The 22,708-nt window shown below is 46.8% G+C and overlaps 1 long non-coding RNA gene across 1 annotated transcript in view; it reads right to left on the reverse strand.

Annotated features, from left to right (window-relative positions):
• LOC129195865 (uncharacterized) overlaps window positions 1-12,123 on the reverse strand; it is a 74,714-nt gene extending 62,591 nt beyond the window's left edge. The window contains exons 1-2 of the long non-coding RNA XR_008573982.1: window positions 12,017-12,123; window positions 11,749-11,929 (exon numbers count right to left, since the gene is read on the reverse strand). This is a non-coding gene — a long non-coding RNA (uncharacterized LOC129195865). The remainder of the gene's footprint in view (window positions 1-11,748; window positions 11,930-12,016) is intronic.
• Between the last annotated feature and the right edge of the window lie 10,585 nt (window positions 12,124-22,708).

The following is a 22,708-nucleotide window of genomic DNA, read 5'->3' on the forward strand; positions in this document are numbered from 1 at the left end:
CTCTCCCCAGGGAGAATCAAACCTGAGTTACCTACATGGTGGAGGAGCTCCACAAGTACAGACAGTGAATAAGGAGGAAATACTACTTCTTGGGCCTCCAGCTTTGTCACATACCTCATAAATGATTTATTTTTAATTATAAAAAGAGCTACAAGCAGCCTAAACCCAAACAGCTTATATTTTATGTTGCTTACAACCAAATTTTAATTTATTCTTCATTTATTTGGCAACATCTTCTAATCAGTTTCTTTCCCACATGGAAAGGAGACATTTGCAGTACAAGGTGATGATTTAAGGGTTAAAGGAAAAGCTTTGAAAAATCAGAGTAAAGGCTCTAGGGCGGGTTGCCTGGTTCAGCTGCTGTGGCTCTGAGGACACCTAATCTTCTGGGATCTGTATGCAGAAGTCCAGCCTAGAAATGCCAAGAAATCAAAGCCAGCGCTTTCTCCAGGTGTCCCCTGTCACAAGCGAAGAGTCGCTGTTTTCTTTTCTCCTCTGTAAAAAGCAGCTGACACATATATAAGGAACAGCATTTCAACAGAGAGGTTTTTGGTGGAAAAGCAATGCCTGGAATTGGTTGTGGTCTGCAACAAACCCCTTAGGACACCGGCTCTGAGCATGTGCTGTGCTCTGCTGAGCCGTGGCTGGGCATGGATCTCTGCTCCCGGCTCTGAGGCAGCGCAGAGCAGCTGGGAGATGTCAGAGCAACAGCAAACCTCACCCCTCGGTGTCACGGGGAAACAGAGATGGATTTCAAGACGGAGCAAGCTCCTGGGAACAAAGGAAAGCTTGAAAACCTTCAGTGCGACCCCTGAACCCGATCCAGCACTGCTATTTAGACGTCGCTCCGCATGTAAATCAGGATACTTGTGCTTCACACGCTTTTTCCAGCTTTATATGACAGAGGGAAATTTCTAAATCCCTGACCTTCAGGGACAAGCGTTCCTCCTGGCCACAGCTACCTGCACGGTTGCCTGCAATTACACAGCACATTAGCAGCGTTATTGAGATTATGTTCTGCCAGCTACACAAATGAGCTTCTCTCCTTCCAGCAGTCGCAGGCGCAAAGGACCCTTTGGAGGGGGGCTTGGCAATTAAGCCAAACAACAAGAGCTCCCAGGCCCTGATTAGAGTCAAATGGCAGCGAGCAGCACGAACAGGCAGCAACATTGCTTCGGCTGAGCAGTTTTTGTGCTGAGGCATGTGCTACTTGAAGGACTGCTCTGCTTTTGAAAGGAAAGCACATTCCTGAGGTCTGTTGGCTTCTGGGTCACATCCTCAGATAGAGCAGCCTGGCAGAACTCTGCAGAAGTCAGCGGGGGTTATCAGATGTAAATCAGCCCTGGACCCCGCACGGCGCGTTTCACATGGTGAGCACATCTCTCAGAGCATCACGGCTCTGCTGAAGCTGCCGGGAGCCTTTCTGCTGACTTCTCCGGGTGCTGGCCCGCTTCCTAAAACAACCTGGAGCCAAGGACAGCAACAAGCTCTTATATATGGCTTGAACATCCATCTGTCTCAGGAAACGTTAGAAAGGGGGAAGGTGCCACATCACCCTTCTGCAGAGGAGGAGATGGAAGATATTCCAGGTCCCACCAGGGAAGGCTGCTGTTTTCCTGATGGCTGGACCCAAAGCTGATGACTAGAGAGGTCATTCATGCGAAAGCAGCACCAGACTCCCTGCTGTCCTGTTCAAGCCGTGACATTGGTAAATTTTCTCCACTCCTCTTGCAACCCAGTGTCAGAAGTGCTGATTACTCCAGGGGAAGTCAGGAGAGCTGTGGTTCCTCTCCTCACCTGGAAACTTGGCATCTTAAATTGCTTTTGTAATTTCATTCAGATACATCATGCCCGTCCTCATCCTAATTGTCCTGCAGTGGTGCTGTGCAGCATCCCACAGCACAGCAGCAGGCAGGCAGCATGGCTGAGTGGAAAAGGCAGGAGATGATAGGAGGGTAGGAAGCTTGGGGAGCAGTCCCCCTCTGTCACTGCACCCCCAAAGGGCAGGACCTCCTTGTGCCAGATGCTGTGCATGGTTTTTAAACTCTCCTTGTCCCTACTTTTCCACCTGCTGATGCTGACACAGCCAGGAGTCAGAAAGTGTAATTCAGGGATGTGACAGCCTTGGACCACTCCAGCATGATGGAGCAAACCCGTGTCACCCCACATCCCCAGGGCAGGGTGCAGCAGCGATGCGGAGGGGTGTGAAGCTGGCAGCACTGCAGGGTGAGCAGCTGCCACCTCCTGACACTGGTAAACAGGCAGGGACAGAAATGCCGAGGGACCAAGGAGGGGCCAGTAGCCCTGCATGACCCTTACACTGTCCTCTGATCGTCAGACAACAGCCATGTTTTGACATTCATTTACTTGCTTGCTTTTTGGAACAAGATATATAATAAAAGCCACTGCAGAGTTGTATCTGGGGTTTCCTTTGAGCTTTAAAGTCTGAAGAATTTACTCCACCCTGTCTGAGTTGTGTAGACATGGTGCATATGCAAGTGCAAGGTAACATAACTTACTTTTCACTTCACAAAAGAAGGATAAAGCAAAGCTACATGTCCTACATCCAGGAGACAACTGGCAAGTTACCATCCCTTAGCACCCGGTGACTTGCTGGGCTGCGCTAAGGCAGAAATGAGACCCTATCCCTCATCTCAGCAGATCCAGTTCAGTGCTATCCTTGTCGAGAGGACTCCACCAGCCTGCCACCCACCCGCTGACACAGCTTTTCCTCTGTGCCCCATGGCAGAAAGGAGCTCATCTCCTCTGTCCCAAAATGATTAGTGGCAGAAAGATGTACCGTCTGCTTTTCCTATGGGAGCATCCCTGTACCCAGGGGCCCATGGCACAACAGCCTGTTCATGGCACGGCCGAATGGGCCAGCTCTGTCCCCAGCCATGTCCGTGTTGTAGGGAAGAGCCCAAGCCTTGTCATTACCCTGCAGTGAAGCTTTTGCTTTCATTTGGGCAGCTGGCTATTTGACTAGGAAACCCAAGCTGTGCTTTGAGGAATAGCAACGGGCTGTGTCTTCAGCAAAGTCTAGTGTAGCAGAAGGCAATTGCAAGGGAAATTACATCTAGTGGAAGCAAGTAACCGGGCAATGATGTGAAAAATGTTTTCCCTCCAGTGAGTGTGTGCATGCTGCTGGCGTTTTGGTTTATTTTTTTAAAAGGCAGATCAGGACTCGATGCTCACTGTTTGCTGCAGGGAAAATGATTTCACGGGTCTGAACGCCATGCAGTCACTTCCAGGCATAGCTGCTCGGGCTTGGTATACCTCCTTCCAGCCCCTAATGCATTCCCCTCCACAGCAGGAACATCCTTACTTGGAGTGGGGTGAATGGTGGAGCTCAGTGGTGCAAATATCAGGGCAGTGCTGAAAATATCTCTGCATCCTTCAGGCCAGGGAAATGGTATTTGAGGAAGGGAAAGTCTCTGCAGACGATGAGCTGGGTGGGGGGGAGGAGTTCTTGCCATCCACAAGTGTCTGCTAAAAAGCAGAAATCCTGCTTGCACCCATGCTGGGGGCCTCCCTGCCCTTGCAGGATTTCAGCAGGCAAATATTTTTCCCCAGTACAACATCCAATTTCTTCTTGTCTTTTCCTTCTGCAAACATTTAACATCACTAATGCATCTCCCCTGCCAAATGCCGAACTCTCTTCCTTGGTTTCTTTAGCTCTCCTTTGGGATGAGAAGACCCACTTTTCGTTGTGGGGAGGAGGAAGGGCCAGATTGACCTGCAATCACAGTAACCCAGTTACAGCCCTCACTGAGGCTGCTGCAACCTGATTTCCAACCTGTGAATAAAACTTCCCTTTCCCAGCCAAAAAAAAAAAAAGTAATTTGCTGAGCAGTTCATGACTAACCGCACTCATGTGGGATCTCTGGACCTGGATCTATGCATCCAGGTGTGAAAATATCAGCACTGGATTATAAACCACTCTGTCAGCCCTGTGGGACAGGAGATGCCCCAGAAACATTAGCTGTGATTCTATTACTCTCTCAGTGGGTCAAGTCCAGCCTGGGTCTGAGCAGCCTCTGCATGCTGATTTGGGAATCAAGAAGCCACTAAATTAGTTTTGTGCAGTACACAGCTCATCAAGGATTCAAATGTAATAACGGCATTTATAATGGATTTAAGGAAAAAAAAATATTCCCTTCATGCATAATTTATTTACTCCACATATATATATATAGTTGAAAATGTGCTGTGTTAGCTGTGAAAACTGCATAGCTAGCAGAGAAAAATCCCCACCCACCCTCTTCATCTGACGGGTCAAAAAGACACTTCAAATTGTCAGGTGTTACTGGCCCTGATGAAAATTTCGGTCATTTCAGTCTGAGCTCTTTCTCAGAAACAGATCCCAGCTCTGATTTCCAGGCCTGGCGCTGCATGTCCCGTGTGTCATGCTGAAGCCCCCCCGGCATGGCAGCCCCCAGCCCAGCCAATATAGCAAACAACATCCAGGAGTGTAGGCAACCTGGTTCCCCACGTCACTGCATGTATTTGAGCAAGATAGTCTGAGAAAGACACCAAACCCCTTGTTTTTACATCCAGAGAGTTTAGGATGATGCTGTGCAGATGGATGCTCCAAGACCGTGCCTCTACCAGGGCTGAGGTCTTACAATTGCATTGCACAGACATGCGCGTGGCAATTTAATGTTGGGGGAGATGCAATGGCTGCTGAGAGTTTCACCTGGCAGATGCAGATGGAAGTCACCGTGGGGGAGAGCTGGGGACCGGAGGGTTCATTGCTGGTCTTGCACTGGCTCTTGGCTGCACAAATTAATTTTCTCCTCCCTTCCTTCCTTGCCTGGCAAGATGTTTAGTTCAGTTCTTCTGGGGCTTAGTGACCTCTTGCTGACCTGGTAGCTGGGTCTCAACATGCCCCGGGGAAAAGGGAACCATAAATTTACCTTCACTCACTAAAATAAATTACGAGAAATTAATGTCCCATAATGAGACAATTTGTCATTGCTGATAGGCCTGGCTTTAACGGAGGGTTTTAAAACAGCACCATTAATTTATTTGGCTTTGCTATTTAATATTTAAACAGGATGAATCTTGCTATAAAGGCAGTTTACTTGGAAAGCAGGCAAAGAGTGGAGGAGGAAAAGAGCAGGGGTGCATGTGTGTCTAGGGAGCACAAAACTGCCTCTTGCCTTCAACTCAAGGAAAGGTGGTTTTAGCTCTATAAATTTGGCTGATGAATGCAAGCCCCCTTGGGAAACAGGGTGCGACTCCCAAAAAGTCAGGAGTGACAATGTGTTCCCTAAAAACTGGAGCACCATATTTTCAAGGGCCCATCCCTACGTGTCCAGTGAGGTGCTGGCTCCTGGTTTCCACTAATTATTCCAAAGTTTGTCCATCTTCAGGACTACTAATTTCTGGTTAGCCCATGAGCAAAACCAGCAAGCAAGACATTTCTTCCAGCAGAGGAATCAGGGCTGCCCGTAACGCTGCCTTGCCTCCTGCCCCCTCACACAAAGCTTCTGCCCAAGGTTTGCAGGACTGCTACAGGCTTTACAGATGCAGCTGAATGGAGAGGTGTATGGAGAAGAGGGTCCCCGCTCTTATGGTCAACAGCCAGCCCCTTCCCTTCCCTCTGGCTTCTGCAGATGCATTTAGAGAGATGCACATAGCAGGGTTAGTATCTTTATACTTGTAGAAGGGAATGAGCGGCTAACTTCCTTCTGCATTTTTAAGATATCTCCCCATGTTTTTACACTGTTCTCCACTCCTTTTACTGTCGGACTGCCACACTCTGCACCTAAAAAGGCTGAAGTGCCAAGGATGAAGCATTTAAGCACCAAAGAACATCCAAATCTGTTGGATGGACCTCCTCCATCTCCTGTTTTCCTGGAGGTAGTGCTCATGCCAGGCAACATTCCCATTGTCCTCTGTCTCCTGCTCTTCATGGGGACTCTTGCCAAGCCCTGCAGCAGTCTCCCGAGGTCACTGGATGAGCAGTCCTGCAGTCCTGATGGGTGACTCTCATTTGGATCTTGCACTGCTGCAGAAACAGCTGGGGAATTACAGCTTGTGAAGCAGCACGGTGCCTGCACTGCTCCATCTTGCACAGTAACACAGCCAACCTGCCGACTGCTCAGCACGTACCTACCTGGCTTTGGGGCCCTCAGGGAGATATATTTAATTAAACTACCGTTTATTGAGCTCAACTTACTCCCTTCTCCCAGAGATCTTTTTTATTATTATTATTATTATTATTATTATTATTATTATTATTATTATTATTATCTTCTGTAGCCAATTGTTATTGTAGAGATCTCTGGTTTCATTCCTCTTATAAAGGGCATATTTGCCCTGCCAGGGTGGCCACCCATCGGGTTCAGAAAGGGAAGGGTTTGGGATCAACCGCGTTGTCTGGGAGCCCCGCAGGGACTCAGCAGAGCAGCTCTGCACCAAGCCAAAGGCAAACACCCAAACTGCTGGAGGTCTTAATTCTAATCAGATTTACTTCTTACACTTCATCCTAATTAGAAATAATTTTGGTGGCATGTCCTACATTACACTCATAAATTAAATATTTCAATACTCAAAAACGTTTAGCTCAATGTCGTCTTAGAATTACACTGCTTATGAAACAAAGGCAAAGCTACTCCATTAAAACTATTGTTCTCTGAGAAATGTCATTAGATTCATTTACTACAGTGAGTTATTGCGTATGAGGACAATATGAAAATGCCCTGAAGAGTCTGACCTAAAGCATATATAAAGTCATCTTACTTTCAGTGTGGATTTTCTGCTACCTTTATCAGAGCAATACCTCAATAAGAGCCTTGTGCTGGCTGCTGCGTTATCCCCCTTACAGCAAAGGAGACCTCCTGCTGTCCAAAGGCATTTCATCCGAGGACCGTCCATACATAGGGATTCTCCAGATGGGAAGAGACTTTTAGCAATCTGTCTTTTACTCTCTCACCTGATCCTCTCCCTTTCAAAGAAGGACATTTAGCAGCTCCTACAGTTCTTCAGGCATTGAGAGAGGACCTAGGCTGGCTCATCTGAATGCCCTAGCAAGTTGGCTAGACCATCCATGAATCACTGAATTCATTTTCCAGTTAGAGTTCACTGAAAACAAAGTTTTGGGACTACTGCAGTTTATGAACCTGATTTAATTCTGCACTGGGATGAAAGGAAGTCTTCTTGGGTAAAAGTAATGGTGTCAGAGCTTCTGGCCTGGAATTCGATTTTGAATTTCTATTCAGAGCCCCGTGCTTCTCTGCAGAGGACAGAAAAATTCACCCTGGACTTCAGAAACCTTCCCCTTAGAAACATGTTGGGAAAATACTCTCATCACATATTTCAGCTGGAACAAAGCATTTCATTTCGAGGAAAAAGGAATTGGGTGAAAATATACTGGCTGGCTGTTCTTCTGGGGCAGACATGGAGCTGTTTTATTGTTGCTCTCAAGGTTTTCTCTAATCTCAACCTTATCTCCCTCAGTGATGATTGTGGCACAGGTGCAGTGTCTGAACCCCTTGTTTCACACATCAGAAAGGCTTTGCACACCCAGCTGTACATTACATGGGACATTACAGATTTAATCTCCAACATCTTGCTCTTAAGCTGCTGGAACAGGCACTTATTTTGGGGGACATCAGGCTTTTTTCTCTAATGCAGAACTCATTTCTTGTACCTTCAAGTTGCAGGGTGAGTAAACTGCCAGCATAAAGTCTGCATTTCACATTTGGTGCTCAAACTAAACCAGATTAAGATGGGAGTGAATTTTACAGCAAAACACATTTGAAATTAAGATCCCTATTCTGAACTAGCTTAATCCACTTATAAATTTCCTGTGGGGAATTTGGATGCTCTTATTCCAGAGCAAGGGTGTACCCGCTGGGAACGAATAACGTATGGTATCCTGTTTGCACAGCTTCTTTCAGGTGGTGTTTATGGCTCATTCTGTCATTCTGTATGTATCTTTAGCAAATAAAATACTTCATGAAACTTAATCAGTCCTTCAGGACCTCAATTACCTTCCTTGTAAGTTTTGGTGGGTAAATTCATAACTGATACTGCTGTATTAGAAACAAAATCCTAATTTGGTTCATGTTTGTATGATTTTTATGACATGCACCTAGACAGAGAACTTTGCCCTTTTCTCTCCAGATTGCACACCAACTCTATTACTCTTTAGGGCCAAAGAATCAATGAGCTTAATGGAGCAGACATCCCATTTATTTTTATGGGATTTAACACAGTGAAAATCACTGTTTCTGGTAGTAAAATTCCATGTCTGACCAAAACATTTTCTATTGGGTTCCAGCATCCTTCATCCCAAAGTGCAGATAAGGCCTGAAGCTTCAGAGAAAGGGCAGAAACACTCATAATGTGCTTAGCCAGTTGTTCAATGGGCAAAAGCAAATTCATTCCTCTCCCCTTGCAAGTGTTCTTATGTCCTGAAGCATGAGGTTTCATTACCCTTATCATAGTCTTAGTTTGCAAAGCATCAAAGGTTATTAATGGTCATAAAATTACCTATTCCCATTTCATCTGTAACCACTGTATTTCTTTTTATGGCAAGCTTGTTCCACATTTTGATTACCTGGAGCACTTGCAGAACAATGCTGTAATCCTGCACATTGGATCAGCAGTCATTTTATTCACATTATCTATGTGCAGAATATAATATAAGCAATAATCTTTGCCTATTATTCTGACAACACAAAATCCCATTAAGGTCAATGGTTCAAGAAGTCATTTGACTTTGGGGGAACATGGGCTCATTAAAATAAGGCACAAATGCCACTTAAGGGGGACCCAGAAGATCTCTGGAAATGGGAGCAGAAGGGTTGTATTCTTCTCTCTTTTCACTCCCCACCACTGATATTATCAGAAGGGAGCATTTAGCAATGGGATTTCCATCCTACAAGAAATCGCAGTGTTTGGGAGCTTTTCTTCAATCTGGACTGGAAAGGAATTTTTGAGATGTTGCACACACAGAGATGCACACCCCACTTCACCCCCATGAGGCACAGCATCAGCAGCAGGGATGCCAGGCAGCTCCCTGGCACTGAGTGAGGAGCGAGCATCAGCGGAGGAGAAAATTCTCCCTGCCTGAACGATGTGACATTCACAACAGAAAGATCAAGGCACAAAATGATAAACAGGCTGTAAGGAATGTAAAGAGGAACATGAAATAAGTCTGTAAGGACTTTAATTGATAAGGGAGAGATCAAAGAAGTGGCTGGTGCACTCTTCAACAGATGGGAGGGTTAACATGCACAGTGCTGTATTTGCAGTCTGAGTTTGGCTGGACTGCACAGTTGATGTTGGTAACAGCAGACTGTGTGCTCATGCTACAGCAAGGGGAAAAAGCAAGTTGGGGAGTATTTAAAAACATCAAGTATTTTCAGATGGACCTTGCTTGGTAGTGTCTGGAGCACTCGCTGACCTAAATGATGCAGGCTCATAGCTGGTGTGACTCTTGTCAAGGACATGTGGATAGTGGGTGATGTCCCAGCAGGCTGGAAAAGGACAAGCATCACACCTGCAGGTGGGGAAAGGGAGACCCCACGACTATATATCAGTTACCTGGTTCAGACCCAATACACACAGATAATCAAACCAGTCCTCTGTAAGCCTCTAGAGGATAACAAGGAGATGAATCACAGCCAGAACAGATTTGTCAAGAACGATCCAATCTCCCCTCATGACAGGGCCACAGGCTTTGTGTATAAGGGGGAAGGATGGGCTCTTGTGATGCTTTGGATGTTGTCCCACATTGCATGCTCAAAAGCAAGGTGGGGAGACATGACTGGCTACTTAATGAGCCCAAAACACTTTAAAAAGGCCTGTTCAGAGAGCAGCTGACAATTTTCTTAGCTGTTTGAGGTTGAGCAGGGACCCAGCTTGGACCTGGTGCTATTTGATGTGTTCATTGCTGACCGATTATGAACTGAAGAGTATTTAGGTTAGGTGTGGAGGAAGCTACAAATGCTGGCATACACGATTAGCTAAAGACAGCACATTAATAATTGAATACTATAATACTTGCATACTATAATATTTGAAATACTATCTCAGGAAGGAAATGGCTAATTTCTGCTCTGCAGAAAAGAACCAGGGAGTGACAATGGATTGCATGGAGTCAGCATCAGCAGAATACATCCTGGTATATACAGCAGAGTCGTAGGAAGGTATGGGAGAAACCACCTTATTTTGCTCAGCCCAGAAAGGTCTCAGCTGAAGTTGAGAGTTCAGGAATGGACCCAGAGAGGATGCAGACATCCTGAGGACAGCAGCAAGAAAACCTGTCTTAGGGAAGGACTGGTTGAGCTGTCTAATCTAGGGAAAATCGACCAAGAGGAACACAATAACCATCTGCAAATATATAAAAGGAAAATGAGGAAAGGAAAGGAGTGAGCCGTTGCCCATCAACTTTGGAGACAGCACAAGAAATAGTGAGTTCACCTCCATCAAGGAATATTTAGATAGGCATAACGAGAGCCTTTCTAATAGTAATAATGGCACACCACTGAAACAGATTGTGCAGCTGATTGATTGCAAAATATCAGTTTCTAGAGGTTTTTAGAAACAGATTATACAAATATCTGCTAAGAAGGGTTTCTGCAGAGCAGATCCTATGTTGTAGCTGTGACTTGATTAAATGTCTTCAGTCCTGTCACTGCAAGGTTGTGCTTATATATAAAATGTCATTCTTAATATTAAAAATCCATGTAAGATGGATGGTGTTATATATTTATATATTCAGATTTGTAGATATACACGTGAATATTAACCTTTATATTCAACAATCATATAGAAGCCTATATTTAATGAATTTTTAAAAAAAATGATGTCATTTGTTTGAAATGAGAACATCAGAGTTTTCAATTTCTCCAGAAAATATCACTGAAACCAGTGATGAAAGATTTTATTTAAAAAAAAAAAAAAGCAACCCTGCATTTTCTGTTAGGAAATGGATCAGTTTTGAAGTGCAGAGTCACCCTAATTCCCAGCAATTAACTCTGAATGGCCTCCAGAGAGCTTTCTGTTGTAAAGAAGAGAGTTAAAATATTAACTCACTGCTCTCTCTGAGTCTTTATATGTGGCTTATTACTGTCACTAATAGATGCTTATCGTTGCAAGGATATCGATGAAATAGGAAAGTGCTAGCTCCATAGAGGGAAGCTTCCCCACATCACTGGAGGGGCTGGAAATCCATCCCCACCTTCGCAAATCTTTGCCTCGCAGTTTTACAATCAAAGAAACCAAATCCTGTGGAAGGGCAGAGCCTTGTCTAAAGGTTACAGGGTGAAATGCAGCTCAGCACCCAGGGCAAATTTAAACTCAAAATGGTCCTTCTAAACAGAAGATGCGGGAGGCTGCACAGGGGCATGAACTCGGAGATGACTCTGTAGAAGGGCTGGAAAGAAGGTCAGATCAGGGTTATGATTTTTTCCCCCCACTCCAGCAAAGAAGCAACTTGCCTTTGCATACTAGAGACTCCTTGCAAACATCATTTCATCCCTGCAGCTTTCTCAGGAACTGAAATCCATCACCGGGCTTGGCAAGCCTGGAGGGCACAGAGGTGAAATGTCTCTGCAGAGGTCACTGGGTGAATTACTGTCAAGCCCAGGGATGGAGATCACAAGGCCACCAGGTCTGTTGTACTGCTCAAGATGCTGCTCTGGGTTGATACTTATGTAGTTTATTAACAAAAGACAAAAACTGAAGTTCAAAAGCAGAGAAGTAAAAGTCGGAGGAACAATTAGTATTTACCAGCAGATTTTCCAGCTCCTGAGCTGTTCTTTCTCCTGCTCCTTTTCTCCAGCTGAGAGACAGAAATGGCTCCTCTGTCCTTCGAGCATTTGCCCAGTATTTTAATCTCAATTAAAAAAACCCGCAGGCGAGTTTGCCTCTCCAGCAATAGAAACAACCCAGACAGCTGAGATCTCCAGCCCTGGGAAAAAAAAAAAAAAAAAAAGGATATAGGGCCTAAGGGTCCCTTCTTCACTGACCTTTTCCATGCATTTTCATCCCATCCTACCTCTGCCGCCCCAATTTCCTCCGTTGTCTTTTCTCCTGCACTCACAAAAGCAGCAACAAGTGCTCCACTCGGCTGCGGCTGCCTCTGCCAATTTCCACACTCGTCGGTTTTGTCTTTCTAGGGATGCACGGAAATAGCTGCAGGTTCCCAGCAGAAGCAGGAGGTGGATCGAGGGGGTGGATAAAGCAGAGAGAGAAAATGAAGGCTTCGATCTCGCCGTGCTCCATTGGGGCAGCACTGAGCGTGCGTAGGCAAAGGCAGCACCCTTGGGGCTGTCAGTGCCCGTACACCCTACATTAGGAAGATCGCTACCAAACGGCCATGAAGGTGTGGCCCGACAAATGCCGACACCACCTTTATTTCCACATTGCAAACATCACACACGCATGAGCAAAACTACTTTAAGAAAGCTTTGGAAAATTTTTACAGGGGTTATTCTGCAGCTGACTTTCATTCCTTGCACTGGGCACCTTAGTGGCATAAGCATGGATGGGAAGGAGAGAACAGGGAGCATAGTGCACGCTTTTAGAAATTACGTGTTTGTGCTGCAGGGAGGCCTGTCGGGTCAGGGGATTGAACTTGGCCTTCCTCGTACGTCAGCAGGAGCCTGGTTTTAGCTCCATGCCTGCACGAGGCTCCCCGCACATCTGGTCACTGCTGGGGAATGGGACGTTTCTATTCCATGACTCACGGAGCACTGGCCAGATATCAGTATATACAGGGTGGGAAACTGAGGCATGGAGGGAAATCCCTGATGCCTGGAAAATCCCAAGTGTCCGGACTGCAATTCCTAGCGATGCAGGAAATCACTGGCTTTCAAAGTCCTTACAAGCTGGAGGAAGGCAAAAGTGGTGGAGAGGCACAGAAATGGAAGCTGCGATCTCCTTCTTCCTTCCACAGTCAGCTGCTTCATATTCCTACCCGTGTCAGACTTCCCAACCCATTTTCTAATGTTCCTGTGATAAAAAAATCACTGAAGACCTGAGAGCAGCACAGTAACTGTAGAGCTGGCCAGCACCACTTCATCGTTTCTGCCCTGCCGATCTAAATCCACCTGTAGCCCCTCACAAATACTTTAAGCTCTTTATTTATTCTGTGTTTATGCAGCCTCAGGGGAATTCCTTCGCACTAATGAATATGGCTTTTACCGAGATTACTATTATCACTTTCCAGAAGCGTTTCACTCACTTAAAGCATTTCATCTCTTACACTGGGGTTTCCTCGCAAGGAAACCTGGAGCCTGCATTTCTGATGAGTCCTGCACAATGCAGCCAAGATAAGATGCAGACTAACAGCCACCCTGTGATCCGACGCTTGCAATCTCATTGATACAAATCCAGGTTGACTGTGGTACTTGATATCTGGACCTACTGATGTCTGCTGTATCTTAGCCCAGATAAGGATCTTTACTCTGTCCTTCCTGTGGCTTTGTCAAATAATCCAAAGATCAGCCCCTGATTGTTTCAGCAATGAAAGGACATAGACAACAGATCTCAACTGCTCCAAAACCTTGCAGAATCCTTCCCGGTCTTCCTTTTTTTCAGCTCATTTTCTAAGGTTGCAGCCTTCATGAGAAAGGTGAGTTGCCCTGGCAACATCTCAGCACTCTGCCTGGACATAAATTACCTGTCAGTCTCTGAGAAAATGATGAACTGGGTGAATCTGCAGCGTTTCTCCTGCTAAACCGGTGTTTTTCTTCACCTTTCCCCAGATAACTTAACCAGTGGTGCTTAAACTCTCTAGTAAATAAGAGAAAATTAAAAAAAAAAGAGGTGGAATAGCCCATTTCTGAGAAGTCAGTGAACATCTGCTCTGTCTGTAACCAGTGGAGCCCCAGGGGTATGTCCTGCTGCAGGAAAGCTCCCACCCATAGAAGCTCTTGGACCACAAAGGTTGAAGGTGGTTGAGGGTAGGGGAAGGGAGGCAGCCTGGTCCAAGGGGAAGGCAAAGGGACCTGGGGTAGGTGGCTTCTGCTCTAAGAGGTGCTGCATGTCCTTTTGCTCACCATGTCCTACCACCAAAATCAGGGTTCCTCTCTGAACCCTGCAGGGATGATCAGGGTGAGGGAACTTGGTGTTTTCTGAACCTTAAGCCCTGGCTTAAATCTGCAACAAGAGCACCACAGGCTCTGCAGCTGCTGCTTAACTTCTGCCAGCACCAGCAGGTTGGAAGGGAGATGCAGCTTCTCCCCACCCAGTGCAGCACAAACCCCTCGAGCCGGCACTCAGGAAGCCATGGGGATGTGCAATGCCTCCGAGGGATGCCCATTTCTCTGTCTCCCTGGACTTGCCTCCCAAAAAGGAGAGGTATATCTGCACCATGGAGCATTTACACCACCTGGTGAGAAAGGGCAGGCAGGCACAGGCTCAGCAAGCTCCACGGGAAGCCTCTTCTTGTGCACCGGGAGGGCTGTGCTCTCTGCACCAGGAAGAGCTGCGGTGCTCAGTCGGTAAATAATTCAGGAGAATTTGTGTAACCATAATACAAGCATGTTTGTGTGACTTTGTAAGATCTCCCAGGCATCACGGGTTTGATCAGTCAGGCTGGGGAACCCCAGCTATGGCATCTGTTGGTGCTCAGATCCTCTGAAAAAAAAAATTAAAAAATTATAGATTACCTCTGGTTTCTTAACAGCTTTTCCAGTGTTTTCTCTTTGCAGGAGATCCTGAGACCCAATCTGTGGAGAGAGCAGGGGGATGATGCACTCACTCCCTCGGCACACGGGGCAGGGTGATGCCCAAAGGTCTCCTACCAGTTCTGGCCATTTATACCCCGTTACCCAGCCCTGCCTGGGCTGCTCCACCCGGGGCACAGAACCAGGAAACTCCGAAAGCCAGCCAGCCAAAACCCAGCACATCCTAATTCAGGCCAGGATTAAAAGATCCCAAAAGAATGACGTGCCCAAGAGCCATTAATATTCAAGGACAGTGAAAAAATCACAGCGTAAATCTACAGTGAATGTTCTCACTGCTGCTGGAGTTTGGACGTCAGGAGCATTTCCACGGTGTCCAGTAGCATGCAGGGAGATTTCAGTCCTGAACACAACTGCTTTCATGGAGTTTAAATTTAAAAGTGTCTTGATTTTCTTTTTCTTTCTTTGGGTTTGGGGGTTTTTTTTTGTTGTTTTTGTTTTTGTTTCTTGCATTTACTAAGAAGAAAGAAAGAAGGGGAAACATCAGCACAGATCCCGTCAGTGCCAAGCTTGATGCTGGCGAGGCAGACAGCATTAGAGTCATGATCTTATCATTAATTTCAAAGTGAATTTAATCAGTCACTTAATACTCAGTGAAGAAAAATATAAAGAAGAAGAAAAACACAGTCCACAAGCAACATTATGGATATTGACCGTTGTGCTTCAGGGCTTTCTGCTACCCAGCTCTGAGGCTTTTTTTCAATGACAAGAAACAAAGATGCTTTCCTCATCAGAGCTAATTAACTCCTAATGAGGACAGTGCAACAAGTGGTTTTGCATGTAAGTTACCAGGTCAAGGTAGGGTTTGCCTGGCCTGCATCTCCTCCCTTCATCAGGAGCTTATCCCACTGTGCAATAACTGATTCAAGTCACGTCACCATCTTCCTTCTGGGAGAACAAGCCTGTAGCAACGGGGATGAAGCTTATTGAGGAGGACGGGGGACAACGTTCCGTTCCCCATCTGCCCGACGTACCGGATGCGGTGCTGCGTTTTACGTCCCTTTCGGAAGCAGTTGGTGCCAGCCCCGTCACAGCCCAGCCGCCGGCCGGCGGGGGCGGACGCTTTGATGCCATCTGGTCGTTTCTAAGGGGAAAGAAGCGGTTATGTGAAAAAGAAGTGATGCTGTTAACCAAATGCGAACAGAATGGACAAGCAGGAGTGATGAAGTTTTCAGTCAAAGTTGGGATTTTTTATGAAAAACAATATTTTCCTTTTTTGAAGAAAAGCTTTGGGAATGCATGTTGTTTTAATTGCCATATCTGAGAGCATGTCTCAAAATAAAACAAAACATTCCCACCCGTGTATCCCCACGCCCACTCCTCTCCTACCTCCCTTCCTTCGGCTAACGGAAGGGGCGACAAGGCAGAGGGAAGGGACCAAAACCTGCAGGAAACATGGTCACATTTCAGCAGCTGATGGTCTTTTTGTGGCCAATTTTATTCCTCCATAAGAAAAGTGAAACCAATTACAGCTTTTGGGTGGAAGAAGATTATTGCAGACCCTCCTCTAAAAGTCAGTTTGTATATGTTATTTTTTTTCCTCATTCCATTTTCCTGTAAGTGCTGTTATATCCCTTTAACAGATAAGGAAACTGAGGCAAGGAGAGGCGAGGCAAGATATAATGTCATGCAGTAAATCCTGGGCAGGAACAGAGCCAAGTAGAGATTCACCTGCTCTGCAGAGAGGTAAAGGTTTGTTATTCAGCTGTTGTTTTCAATTGGGTTTAATGGGTAGGATCTTCTTCTCCCCTCCGCTGTGCTCCTTCCAGCCATCCCTCCAGAGGGACATGGGACATGTCCCTGCTCTGTCCTTTCACATGAATCATCTCCATCACCCTTTGGGCGAGCGGCAGAGCCCTGCTCACAGCTGGGCAGGGGTCTCGGGTGCAGGCGCGAGGTGGGCATCGCTCAGCACAGCCCCCTTCAATGGATGCAGCAGATGTCAGGGCCCTGTGCCGGCAGGAAATGTTCATCAACCGTGACAGCCTCTGTCTGATAGCATAAGGAGCAGCAGGGTGATGGATACAGCCTTTTCTTTCTCTAGCTCCAAGGAGCGTTTTGCTTTATACTTGGCGTTAGGGCAGCCAGATCACATCTGCTACAGTCGTTAGACCCAGTCACGGCAGCCAGCAGTGATCCCCTCGGGATGAGCGAGGGAAATGCTCCCAGATGATGTCTGGGGAAGCTGCTGGGGTGCGATCACCGTGCCAGGCATCCTCTGACCTGCTCTAGCAAGAGGCGTCAATACAACCTTCCTTCAAGAGATACAAGTATGAAGCTAAATGAAAAAGCCTGGAAATCCTTGGGGAAGAACCAAAGTCCCTGAAATTATGCATACTCCAAACTGTCGTCACGCAATTAGTCACCCGAACCCAAAGCCCATCAGGAGCAGCCCCAAACAGCACAGAGACACATGCCAATGGTCCCATGGCACATGTCAGCACCGCCCAATCCCTAGACATTGCCTCTCGCCTTGGGTAGATGGGGCCATCCGAGGCTTTTGGGGACCAGCACAAGAATAATTGCTTGCATTTAGCAGCCAGACAGGGTATTTATAGAAAACCATTAAAACAAATCCAATCTTCTTACGTCCTCTCTTGTACACTGTTCATCACATTTCATTTGCTCTTGAAAGCAGCCTGCGCCTGAGCCCGAGGACATCGCGCTGCAGGGACCAGATCGCGCTCATTTTGTTTTTATCTACATCTGGTAACTAGGTTAAAATCTAAAGTAGGACTAATCGGGCTAAAAATAACACTGCTCCCACCGCAGGATCAGGCCATCATTACCGTTCACGTCACCACTAATGTTAGCGTGCTCCTGACACCTGACAAATAGCATAGCTTTTAAAGGTAATTTAATGAAATTGTTAACTTTCCCCAAGCTCTGCCTTCACGATGCATTCATTTGTATTTACACACTGTATCCGGCACTGTGCTCTGTAGCATTTCAGCCCAGCGCTAAACATCACAATGATCTTGGGATTATGAAAACTCGTAGAAGAGATTTAGTTGAAAAAATCAGTGCTGTATCTTAAGTTTCTCTAAGCATAGGGGTGAAGAGTGGAGAGAGGTTATCTGGGATGGGTGGCATTATTCATATCTGGATACTTTGGTTGGGAGCAGGGATGGATTTGATGACTGGATAGTACTGTCTACCCAAAAAGAAATTGCTCGCTGCTCCCATGCAATGATGACCCTCTTCAGCCATCGCAGCTGAGGGCTGAGAACAGGTAAAACTCATTAATCCTGCAGCACCTGGAAGCCCTGCTCAGGTCATGCCTTTACTTGACAGTTCCTGGCTAAACTTGTTGTGTTCCCAGCTTGTTCCCTACCCCTCTCCTGTGGCCATGCTGGACTCAGGGTACTGGTGTAGGTGCATCTTTGATCCGTCTCAGCAAAGCCGCTCATCTTCTTACAAATTTCACCTCAAATTTCTCAATGTTCTTTACCCATTTCAGTTCACTGGCTTCTCTAAACTGGCTGAGAGGCAGAGAGATATCCCACACAGACAGAAACCCCAGCACAGAGGGGTACATGCCCTGGCTGACCCAGGAGTACTGTTCACACCAGATTCCCAAGCATTTTGCATTTTTCAGGAGACACCAACCAGCAAAGGCAGAAGAAAAGACATCAGTACCATCAGCGCAATGGATTTAGCAGGGTACGGCAAATCCTGAGACAGAGATGCTGGTTTTGCTCTGTGTTTGTACAGCACCGAGCACAGGTAAGTCCCCTCCATGACTGCCGCACTGCAAATCGTCACAGTCCCCTAAACCCCACATTTTCTCCTTGTCTTTGAACACACTCCTAGACATAGCCCTCCTCTGCTAACGAGAGCAGACCTGCATACTTAGATTTCAAGCTGTTTCATACTTAGCAGCCTCTTGTGTCCTTGGATATAAACAGTTTTAGGAACAGAGCCAAATCACACCCCAGGCCACAATTTATTGTGTTTTTTTAAGAAAACGGGAGCATAATTGATCTCTGCACAAACTCTCCAGAAAAATCAGCTCCATGCAAGCCTTATCTCAGTCCTACTTACAGCATCTCAACATAATGGGGGCTATTTATGTCCCTGCCTCCTCTAAAATAAAACACATTCTTTAAGCCATTTGCAAGCGAGATCATCTCTGTTTCTTCAGCAAATGTATAAATAATGATAATGCAGCTAGAAACATGCTTTATAACTAGGTCTTTGGCAGCACGGGGAGTTGCATCAGTCTGTGCAGATGTTCAACCTCCATGGACAGGCACATGGTGCCTCTTTTTTATAGTCCAAAAACCTTTTGCAAACAGAGAGGAGATATTTTTATTCCTGCCCTGGCTCAGCCTCTCCAGAGGCATTGGTCCCCCAGAAACACAAACGGTTCTCATTCATTTCTCTTTATCTCACACTACAGATCACCACCTGACTCTCCAGAGGTGCCAAAAACTTCCAGTCCCCTTTCAAACAAGCATGCACCCACCTTCTGCCTCGCACCACCATTTGCAGCTCAGCACCAGGCAGGATTGCTCACTTGCTGAGTGCAGGTGGTGGAGGGCTTGCTGTTCATTGTGGGGATGGGGTCCAGCAAGCAAAGGGTAGAAAAAGAAAATTACCGACACTTGCATTCACTTGCATTTCACACAGCCTAGCAGATTCCCCACGCCCAGCAGAGCTGTAGTAACCCACCCTGTACGGCAGCAGAGGGGAGATGATAAAAGCCCAGAGTAGGCATGTGGGTGCTCTGGCTCCTTGTTTCAGCATTCAGCCTAGCCAGGTGCTTTAATTAAAACAAAACATGTAAAATTTTTCAAGTTGTCCCTTCTGAAGACAACATACATATTTTGATCTAGAGATCAATATTTGTTTCTGTTAATAAATGGAAATCCTGACTTCCTGGTCTGCTCTCGGTGACCACAATGCCTGTACACCTTTGCCTGCAGCAGCAGATGTACTTCCATCAGGCAGCAGCAGGGTAGGAAGAAGGAGGCAGAGACACAATATGATTTGTCCACGGTCCCAAAACCACATGCAGCAGAGGCAGAATTAAACCCAAAGGCCCAAGCTGGGTTTCAGGTTTCTTTAATCCTGTCGAATGTTTTTATTGTTTCTTCTGAATTTTGCACTTAGCATGAAACATTCTGTTCCCCAGGAGAACATTTAAGATTGCATTTGGCGCATATTGGTTGTCCCTCACTCTTCTCATCAGAATAAGGAGCACAACCCTGTGGGGACTGGCTTAGTCATCAGTGCAGGGATAAATTAGGCAGGATGCAAATTACCCCAAACTCCTGCATACGTGTTGCCCTGCACTGCTGAGAACATAAATGCATATTAGCAGCGGAGTTATCAGAAGAAGCATTAACAAGAGGTCTGGGAAGGGATGGATAGAGATATCCTTGATTTAAGTAAGGGAGAACAGGGAAAATGCATATTCATATGAAGCCTCCTGGGAAAGCAATTTGTAGGAATAATGTATGTTTTCATAGTGTGGAGAGCAGCCAGCTGACATAACATATTTTGTAATGAATGGCTGAGAAAGTGTCAGAGTCAACAGCTATCCATAATCACCAGCCAAGTCAGTGCTGTTCTGCAACTGAGCCAGACCTGCTCCAAGGTATGATACCCATGGCAGGACAGCGATGCTCTTTGATGCAGGCCTGGGGTGAGACTTTAGGCTAAAGACTTGTGGGATGGAGAAGATAAGACCCAGTTTCCTCCCACTGATAAATGCATTTCAGCCTGGATTCAAACTTTGCTGGTTATGGCTCAACCCTTTTCTCTCAGCATGATTGCAGATTGCACAGAAGCTCACTGCCAGTGGTGGAGCGGTGGGGTTTGGGAGACAAGCGTCAAACTGTGGTATGGATGAATCCAAAGCACAAAGAAGCTCCAAGCAAACCAGCATTAATGCCAGTGCTTTGGTGCTAAGTAAGACAGCACCTGTAAATGCATTTTTAATTGTGGGTGGAAAAAGGCTAGAAATAAACAATGACCCCCACACTGATAAAACTGGACATACCCTGAGATTTCCTGGATATACCTTGAGATTTCCTGGTTGTGTGGGCAAGAAACACATGCTGGTCAGATGGTCATAGCAGCAGATTAATTCACAAGGACAAATAAGAGCAGGATGCTGGGCAGAGAAAGGATTGACAGCAGCCCTGAGGAGAAGGACTTGGTGGTCCTGGGGGACGAGAAGCTCAACATGAGCCAGCAATGTGCGCTTGCAGCCCAGAAAGCCAACCGTGTCCTGGGCTGCATGTCCAGCAGCGTGACCAGCAGGTCCAGGGAGGTGATCCTGCCCCTCTGCTCAGCTCTGGGGAGACCCCCCTGCAGTGCTGCGTCCAGCTCGGGGGTCCCCAGGACAAGAAGGACATGGAGCTGTTGGAGTGAGTCCAGAGGAGGTCACGGAGATGATCCAAGGGCTGGAGCAGCTCTGCTATGGCGACAGGCTGAGAGAGTTGGGGTTGTTCAGCCTGGAGAAGAGAAGGCTCTGGGGAGACCTTAGAGCCCCTTCCAGTCCCTGCAGGGGCTCCAGGAAAGCTGGAGAGGGGCTGGTGCCAAGGGCAGGGAGTGACAGGCCAAGGGGAATGGCCTGAAGCTGCAGGAGGGGAGATGGAGATGGGATGTGAGGCAGAAATCCTTCCCTGTGAGGGTGCTGAGGCCCTGGCACAGGTTGCCCAGAGAAGCTGTGGCTGCCCCTGGCTCCCTGGCAGTGTTCAAGGCCAGGTTGGATGGGGCTTTGGGCAACCTGGGCTAGTGGAGGGCGTCCCTACCCATGGCAGGGGTGGCACTGGATGGGCTGGGAGGTCCCTTCCCACCCAAACCATTTTATGAGTCTATGATTCTATGTCCATGACGAGGCACTTAATTTTGTCTGAGCACATTGCAGGCTGGCACAGTTTTACTTTCTGCTGTTGAACCTCTGGGGAGCAAAAACCCCTTCTTCCCTTTTGGGGTGCATGATACCAAGAGGCCGAGCTTTGCAGCGACACCAGCCACTGTGATCTGTGCAGCTGGGTAGCTGCGTGTCTTACACACGCACACACACGTGTATGAGTCCCAGTTCCTGCTTTTGCTATTTATTCACTGTGTGAATAAAAGCCACCCTGTGTCTGGGTTTGGTTTTCTAGTATTCCCTCCCTCCCCTGTGCCTGAAACACTCGTTGGCCACAGCAGCAAGTGCAACAAATGATGTTTCTTCAGTACAAAGATGGGAGCCCCTGCTTCTAAATGAACTCAGCAGAAAAACAAGGAGGAACAACCTGATGTGTCATCCTGCTTTTATGAATCCAGCCCATAGAGCGCAATTAAGAACAAGATCACTCAGCAGTGGCTTTCCAAACCCTCTTGCATTGCTTTCCCCTGCCTGGCAGGAGGGAAAGGAAAACGTCAGCCTTCTCTGGTGCAGCTCTTGATTGTGAACTAATGCACAGCTCAGAGCCAAGACGAGGGAACTGAACCAAATCTGATTAATTAGAGTATCCAGACAGGCAGAATCCTTCCTGTGCTCCTCGCAACACACCAACAGAGGTTATATTTTACCTTCACTCAACAGAGAAGGAAGAACCAATATCCTCCAGGGACGGTTCTTACATCTGCACTGCCACCGTGGCACCTGGTTCAGAAGCAGTGCTGGTAGCGCGTGGACAAGGGAAGGCTCACAGGGATGCTGATGGCTTTCAGATGCTGGACATGGAATAAAATACAGAATATACAAGTCCTGCTTCAGGCAGGAGCTCAGATCCATTTCCAGAGTGAACAGAAGCTACTACCCGTTTGCTGCCAAGTGATCTGCAGGAGACAGATCTGAAGGACTTTCCAGCTTAGCATCTCACGGACAGCAATCAGAACATGAAAGCCAGCCCCATGGGGAGAACAGAGATCATGGATGAAGACCGAGCAAGATGTTCCCTCTACATCAAGGTTGCTGGGGGCTTCAAACCAGCCAGGACCTCATGGTACTACAGCACTCAGCACAGCTACAATTGCCACTGCTCTGCATTAGGCAA

This window comes from Grus americana, chromosome 23 (genome assembly GCF_028858705.1).
Source record: "Grus americana isolate bGruAme1 chromosome 23, bGruAme1.mat, whole genome shotgun sequence".
NCBI classification, from domain to species: domain Eukaryota; kingdom Metazoa; phylum Chordata; class Aves; order Gruiformes; family Gruidae; genus Grus; species Grus americana.